Source organism: Mus musculus, chromosome 2 (genome assembly GCF_000001635.26).
Source record: "Mus musculus strain C57BL/6J chromosome 2, GRCm38.p6 C57BL/6J".
Lineage (NCBI taxonomy): Eukaryota > Metazoa > Chordata > Mammalia > Rodentia > Muridae > Mus > Mus musculus.
In genome coordinates this window covers 59,511,688-59,519,432 of record NC_000068.7, presented here as the reverse complement: position 1 = coordinate 59,519,432, position 7,745 = coordinate 59,511,688, and the positions used below count along the sequence as shown (strand labels likewise).

General features: G+C 45.3%; 1 long non-coding RNA gene across 2 annotated transcripts; it reads right to left on the bottom strand.

Annotated features, from left to right (window-relative positions):
• Positions 1-6,172: 6,172 nt before the first annotated feature.
• On the bottom strand, positions 6,173-7,260 carry Gm39831. 2 transcript variants are annotated; one of them, XR_866350.2, is made up of 4 exons: positions 7,197-7,260; positions 6,684-6,819; positions 6,433-6,596; positions 6,173-6,311 (listed from the first exon to the last, which is right to left on the bottom strand). It is a non-coding gene; the product is annotated as a predicted gene, 39831 (long non-coding RNA). The 2 variants fall into 2 exon arrangements; XR_866349.2 differs by having other exon boundaries at positions 6,433-6,819.
• Positions 7,261-7,745: the final 485 nt, after the last annotated feature.

The following is a 7,745-nucleotide window of genomic DNA, read 5'->3' as shown; positions in this document are numbered from 1 at the left end:
AGTCTTGCTTTGGTCTGTATAATATTTCCTCGCCATGCTCCCTTTCCTATGTTTTGGAATGGTAATGTATATATCCTGCACCATTGTATGGTGGGAGTATGTGATCTGTTTTCGATTTTGATATTATAGGGGATTACAGTTAAGAGATTACATGAATCTTACAAGAGACTTTGAACTTTAAACATTGCTGAGACAGTGATAGACTAGGAGGTCTTTGGAAGTTGGACAAAATGCATTCTGCGTTATGTTATGGCTATAAGCCTATGGGGGCCAGGGAGTGTGATGGTTTGAATAGGTTTGGCCCCCATAGATTCATGTGTCTGAATTCTTGGCCATAGGGAGTGGCACTATTGGAGGTGTGGCCTTATTGGGGGAGGTGTGGCTTTGTTGGAAGAAGTGTGTCACTGTGGGAGCAGGCTTTTTTTTAATGTAATTTTTTATTAGATATTTTCTTTATTTACATTTCAAATGTTATCCCCTTTCCTAGTTTCTTCACTGAAAATCTCCTATCCCCCTCCCACCTGCCCCCCCTCCCCACTCCCCAACCCACCTACTCTCGATTCCTGGCCCTGGCATTCCCCTATACTGGGGCATAGAACCTTCACAAGACCAAGGGCCTCTCCTCCTATCTTCCCATTGATGACTGACTAGGCCATCCTATGCTACATATGCAGCTAGAGACAGGAGTCCCACCATGTGTTTTCTTTGACTGGTGGTTTAGTCCCAGGGAGCTCTGGGGGTACTGGTTAGTTCATATTGTTGTTCCTCCTATAGGGCTGCAGACTCCTTCAGCTCCTTGGGTACTTTCTCTAGGTCCTTCATTGGGGACCCTGTGCTCCCTCCAATGGATGACTGTGAGCATCCACTTCTGTATTTGCCAGGCACTGGCAGAGCCTCTCAGGAGACAACTTTGAGGTCTCCTATGCTCAAGCTCTGCCCAGTGTGGAACAGTCTCCTGCTGCCTTCAGACCACGATGTAGAACTCTTGGCTTCTTCAGCACCATGTCTGCCTGCATCTTGCTCTGCTTCCTGTGATGATGATAATCCAGTAAAGCCCTGAAACTGTAATCCAGTCCCAATTAATTGCTTACCTTTATAAGAGTTGCCTTGGTCATGATGTCTCTTCACAGCCATGAAACCCTAAGACACCGCCCAGCAGCAGATACTGTTATTCCTGATTTTTATTGATCTTGCCAGCAAAATGAGGGGCTCTCTATAAAAATATGCATTAGCCATTTGCTTTTCGTCCTCTACAAATGCCAGTTGTAGCTTTTACTCATTTGTCCATTAAATTATCATTTACAGACACAGATTAGGAGAGTTCTTCATGCTTAAGATGACCAGAAATACCTTTTCTGTGTTGCCTTTATTTGTAGACTCTTAGGGGCTTCATCTGTGTAAGATTTTCCTTTAAAAGGTCTGAAACCTGTATTGTGTTTGGAGACCTTTTCACTTCAAGCTTTTCATTATTTTCTTTTTTCCCCCCAAGACAGGGCTTCTCTGTATATCCCTGGCTGTCCTTGAACTCAGATATCCACTTGCCTCTGCCTCCCAAGTGCTGTGATTGAAGGCATGCATTACCACAGTCAGTTATCCTTGGTTTTTGATATAGGGTTTCAGTATGTAGTCGTTGCAGGCTTTTATACTATTGCATATATACTAGCTGGCCTCAAACTGACAGTGATCCTTCAGCCCCTGTCCTAATAGACCAGGATTGTGAAGCTTGTCTTATATAGCAAACAGGAACTTGCAGATATGACTAAGATAAGGACCTTGGACAAGAATAAGCCTTGGACTATCTGCATGGACCCAGAATAATTCTAAGGCAGAGGGCAGCCATGCAGCAGTCATTGAAGATGGAGGAGGGGCCAGGACTGACCAATGCCGGTGGCCTCTAGAAAGAGAAAAAACATGCAAAGACAGAATTCTCTCCAGTGGCCTCTGGAAGGCACTAGTCCTGCTGAAACGCTGATAGCCTGACCGTAGCTCAGTAAGACTGGTTTTAGACTTTTGACTTCCAGAACTCTGGGAGAATACATCTCACCGCCATCTCCTTTTCTCTTTACATGTTTCTGTGCTTTATTTAGTGGAACCACCATCTTCTCGTGTCTCACAAGTGAGAACCAGGGTGTTCCTGGGCCCCTCTAATCTACACGCAGTAGTCATGACGTCTCAGTTGTTGACTGCCTAATGCTTCTCCAACATGCCTCTGACTGTGTTGTCCCCATGACTCTTTTCTTGCAGGTTAATTCTTTTTTTTTTTTTTTTTATTAAAGACTAAATCTTTTTTTTTTTTTTGATTTATTTATTTATTTATATGTAAGTACACTGTAGCTGTCTTCAGACACTCCAGAAGAGGGAGTCAGATCTTGTTACGGATGGTTGTGAGCCACCATGTGGTTGCTGGGATTTGAACTCCGGACCTTCGGAAGAGCAGTCGGGTGCTCTTACCCACTGAGCCATCTCACCAGCCCATAATTCTTTTATCAAGTTCTCTACATCCAAGCCTACACGAACCTTCTAGAAGGCAAAGGTTACCAAGATTCCTCCTGAAGCCACTGCCCAGAGTAAGTCCAAGCTCCAGGGCAGGCCATACAGAACTCGACAATCCACATGGAACGAGGCATTTGTTTGAGCATCTGGAGGCCAGAATCAACATCTGTGAACCCTCAGTGCTTTGCATAAGGCCTCCTGAGTATCTGCGGAATTGAGCTAGATTATATTACAGGCAGTACAGAAATGTTTTCTCTGGTCACAATATTTCTGACATTTAGAAACCTTTCTTTGTAAATCTAATCTCCTCTGGACATACTAGGCTGTTGCTAAGAAGGGTGAACAGAAATCCCAGGTGAAAAAAAAAAGAAAATGTTAATAAACCCTGCGGTCACCCATCTCTTGTGTAAAGTATTTGAAGTTTTATGTTTCCTTGATGTTCAAAATGAGCCAGAATATTTTTTTAAGGTGTCTAGACATTTTGAATTTGACCTTTGACAACCTTAGAAGCTGACTGTTCTAATCGTCAGTGAAGTGTGAATGCAAAATGTAGTTTATTTAATTCACAGCCAAGTCTTAGTTAGGGCTGGGCATTGTTTCTAAGTACATGAAAGAGTCAGCCTGTATGCTTATTGTTACACGGCTGATGGGTACAGCATCCCACAGCGACCACAGAACGGTGAACTGTGCAGGGTGCATGACTGAGCCACACAGAACTCAGTGTACAGCATGCTCCGGTTTCTGATAGATTCACACTTGTACAAATATCACTAGAAAGATAAATCAGAAACTACAGATGCCTGTGGCACTTGAGAGTGACGGGGTAGTCAGAATGGAGACTGAGTGACAGTTCTCTGCCACGTCCAATGTTTGGAATTTTGAATCATATATTGTCAACTTAAAGTGACAGTGGGGAATAAGTACTGGGAAGTTGGATCAGTGGGTGAAAGTGCTGCCAAGCCTGACACCCCAGTCTGATCCACAGACCCCATGTTTAAAGTAGAGAGCCAACTCTCTTATATTTTTGGTTGTGAGCCTAGTCTTTAACAGCTGAGCCATTTCTCCAGACCTGAGAACCAACTCTCAAAAGTTGTCCTCTGACGTCCATACATGTATGCACACACACACACACACACACACACACACACACACACACACACACACAAAGAGATTTGGAAAATACTATACTAGGAGGTGTGGCCCGCAGCAGTCCCATTGTGCTACGTTACGGTTTAAGAAGCGTATTCTTAGTTTCTGGCCTTTAGGAATGGTTTCAGTTTAGAAAAACAAAAAAAAACAAACAAACAAACAAAAAAAAACCAAAAACAAACAAACTATGAAAATAAAGCACAAAGAAGAACCAGCGATCCTTTAGCAGACTCACCCGCTGCCATTTTGTCTGATCTGAGGTTATCCCGTTGCAGTAAATATTATTATGGGGTTTCTACGCCACCTTAGATCATTTAGTTCCCAATTAGAAGACACAAGACCTTTATGTCTATAATGAGCCTCAAAGCACAAGAGCTGGGCAGATATCAACTTCTGTGCTAGTTTGTCTACTTCCCTGTCAGTAACTCTGACATATCACTCGCCATGTTTTGCCTGGGCCACTCCTTCTCTAACAGCCTGACCCTAATAACCATGAGCTCACAGGCCTCCTCCGTCATGAGACTCCTTTCTTCCTCCTCTCTTCTCTCCTCAAGGTCTCCCCTTAGACCCCAAGCCTGGGGACCCATGTCCTGCCTACCTCTCTCTTCTGCCCAGCTACAGGTTGTAGTCATCTTTATTAACCAATCAAAACAAAAGCTGGGATACATGAGTATTCACTCGTCCTGAGGCAACTAGATCTTGGGGATATAAAATTTAGCATTATAATACATAGCAACAGACCAAAGCTCAACTTTATCCATCTGCATCTCTTTTTATCTAGATACAGTTGCATCTCTGGACCATCTGAGGTCTTGTTCTCCTATGTCTGGAAGCTTATTTTGTTTTGTATCAGTCATTGTGACAAAATATCTAACAGAAAGCCACTTTGGAGGGGGAGGGGTTTTTATCTTGGCTTAGGGTTTGAGAGGATACAGTTCATCACACACAGTGGGGGAGTCATTATGGCAGGACAGCTGGTCAGGAATGAGAGACAGATGAATATGAACATTCAGTTCACTTTCTCCTTTTTAGGTAGTCTGGGACCCCAAGCTATGGAATGGTGCAGCCCCCAGTTAGGGTCGATTTTCTTACCTTGATCAACCAGAAAGATAGTCCCTCACAGGTACACCTAGAGGCTCATCTCTTCTAGATGCTGCCAGCTGACAATGATCTTAACCAGCACAGAATTTCCTAAGGATCTAACCACGCTACAGTCATCAACTTTGTGAGTTTACGATTACACACCGAGGGCAATAGTCTCTCTGTGGAAACAAATGCTTCCTAAACAGGAGGCCCTTCAGGACATCTTTAATGTACAAAATGGCTGTGGAGCTATCTGCCACCATGGGCAAGGAGATCAGTGAGCTGTCACCATAGAGCTTAGTCAACACCTCAAATGGGTGCATTACTCAAATCCGGTAGATGTTTCTCTCTTACTTCCCATTGCTACAAACCAAGCCATTCATCTCCAACGGCCAGCCGCTCCCTGAAGTTCTAAATGAAAAAGTCACCCACATTCACATCACGGTTCTGCAGGGGAACTGGGAGAAGATTCTTCAATGACACTTTGTTTAAAAGTAATTTAAACATAGAAATGGTACTTTGTTCCAAGAGTGTCTGTTTCCCTCCATTGGCTACCATGGTCAGGGCGGTCAGGGGCTGGACTCTGTTTCTTCCAACTGTAGCTGAGCTTGAGAAAGAGAAGACATGTGCAGACAGATGATGTTGGAAGCTGTAAAGAAGAGAAAGAGGTAACCTCTCCCTCCACAGCTGTGCCAAAGACCCAGAGGCTCACATGGTTGCTTTGACTCCTAGAGACAGCACTGTGCTGTCTGGTATTGAAAACACTATTTCAGAAACATTCCACGGATGCTTAAGTGCCAGACACCATTTGGGTAAATGAAAGGAAAAACGGTTCTGCCATTGACAGATACTGTTCTACAAACCCTGTGGAGACTTGGCAGGTAGCGATGGGTAACATACATCAGCCAAGGCTGGGCTTGTGACCTGGTGTGAATTAGGGCTTCCCCCTCTGACTCTTGTTTCTCCCCACGCCCTTTGTTCTCAGAACACACCCAAACTTGGTCATTCTGCTGGGGATATGGTTTGCCCTCATTAGTCAGTTCTTTGTGGATTGAGGTTAGAGTTTTGTGCTAGATATGATTCTTGGGTGAAAATCATGTTTATTTGTTCAACTTTCTTTGATTTTTTTTTTTTTTTTAGACACGGGGATCCAACCCTGGGTCTCAAGTATTTGAAGCAAGAACTCTAAAACTCAGCCATATCCATAGATTTTAAGAACATTAACTTTGAGGCAGAATCCAGCTACACTTGAATTTTTGGTCTCCCAAGTAGCTGAAAAAACTACTTGGGGGGGGGGGCGTGAAAGCAGAAGAGCTGGCCCCATCCCTAGCAAGCTGCAGTATTCAGGCAGCTGCCCCTCACCTCCATCACCCGGGAAGCACAGTAGAGCTGTCCCTGATTGGAGGAAATTATGGGAAGGAGTGGCAGCATTCAGGAAAGTGGGCCTTGCATCTCACCTGGGCAGCACAGTAAAGCTGTTCCTAGATGTTGGAATTGCGGGTGAGCTGGCCCCAAGCTCATGAGTGCTGGAAAGCCAGCCTTGTCTTGTGTCTGCTGTGCTGTCGCATGGACTAGGGAGAGCCATCCTGTAATAACACATACACACTATAGCAGGTGGGACTGCTGGCCCCAGGGCCATGAAAGTGGGAGAACTGGATCTGTCCCTCACCAGTTGTAACAGTTGGGAGATTGGGCTCTGGACCTCACCTGGGGAGCAGGGTAGAGCTGTCTCAGCTTGGGTATGGGTTTCTGGTAAGCTGGCCTCAAGGGAGTGAGAGCAGGAGAGCTTGGCCTAGCTCCTAGCCTGCTGCATCTCGCCTGAGCAACATAGTAGAGCTGTCTCTGGGGGTGTGGGCACAGATGAGCCAGTCCTGAGGGTATGAGAGTGGATAAGCTGGTTCTGCCCCTGCCAGCTGAGGCACTGGATGGGCCAGGCAGGGCAGGGCAGGAGAGCTCACCTGGGTGGTGTGAGTTCCGTTGAGCTGGCAGGCTGACCAGCTCAGACACCTTTCAGGCCCAGATCCAGGGCTTCGAGCTGGTCTGCCTCAGCATCCACGCCATCCATGAACTGCTGCATCGTGTGAAGGGGCCAGTCTTACAGACCCCCCAAAAAATTACTACAGGATCTTCATGACACGGGGCAACAACAGGATGACTGAGGGGAGCCCCTGTGAGGATCCACTATTCTCGAACCAGACCAAGGACTCGTTGCAATGAACATTTGCAAGCAAAGAAGTGTGGACAAAAGGATACACTGTGGGACACACTGTCACGCACTACAGATTCCACAACATTTTTTTTCTCTTTTTGTGGGGACGTTGCAAGGGCAGAGGGCAGGTATGAGAAGGGACAGGGGGATGGGAGGGGTTGGGGTGCATGATGGGAAAGTCATAAAGAACCAATAAAAAGTTAAAACAAATAAATACAAAATAGTTGCTCTAACTTCCACCCTGAACTCAGCCACCACTCACTTGTTTCCTGCTTCTGAGGACCTGCCTGTGGTGGACATTTGGTCTGGATACCGTGCATGCTCCTTTGTGACTGACATCTTTCAAGCAACAGCAGCATCTGTGAACCGGACATGTCGGTACTTCAGCTTTGTCTGTTCGTTTGTTTGTTTTTTTTGGGATTTGTTCATTTGGTGCTGGAATCATACCTGGGGCCCTGTGTATACTAAGCATGTATATCCCAAGTCCCTCAGTTGTTTTCATTGTCAAATAATATTCCACTGCAAGGGGAGGCGGCAGGTTATTTAACCATGATGGATATATGAGATGTTTCCAATTTGGGCTTATTATGAAGAGCAGTACTATGGATATTTGTGGACCAGTCTTAATATCCTTTTATTTGTTGTTTCTTCATGAATTAATTTCAAGACAGGGAGGGTTTCTCTGTATAGCCCTGGCTGTCCTGGAACTCCCTTTGTAGACCAAGCTGGCCTCAAACTTAGAGATCTGCCTGCGTCTGCCTTCCCAGGGCTGAGATTAAAGGTAAACAGCACCAGACCTGACTCCACAGGT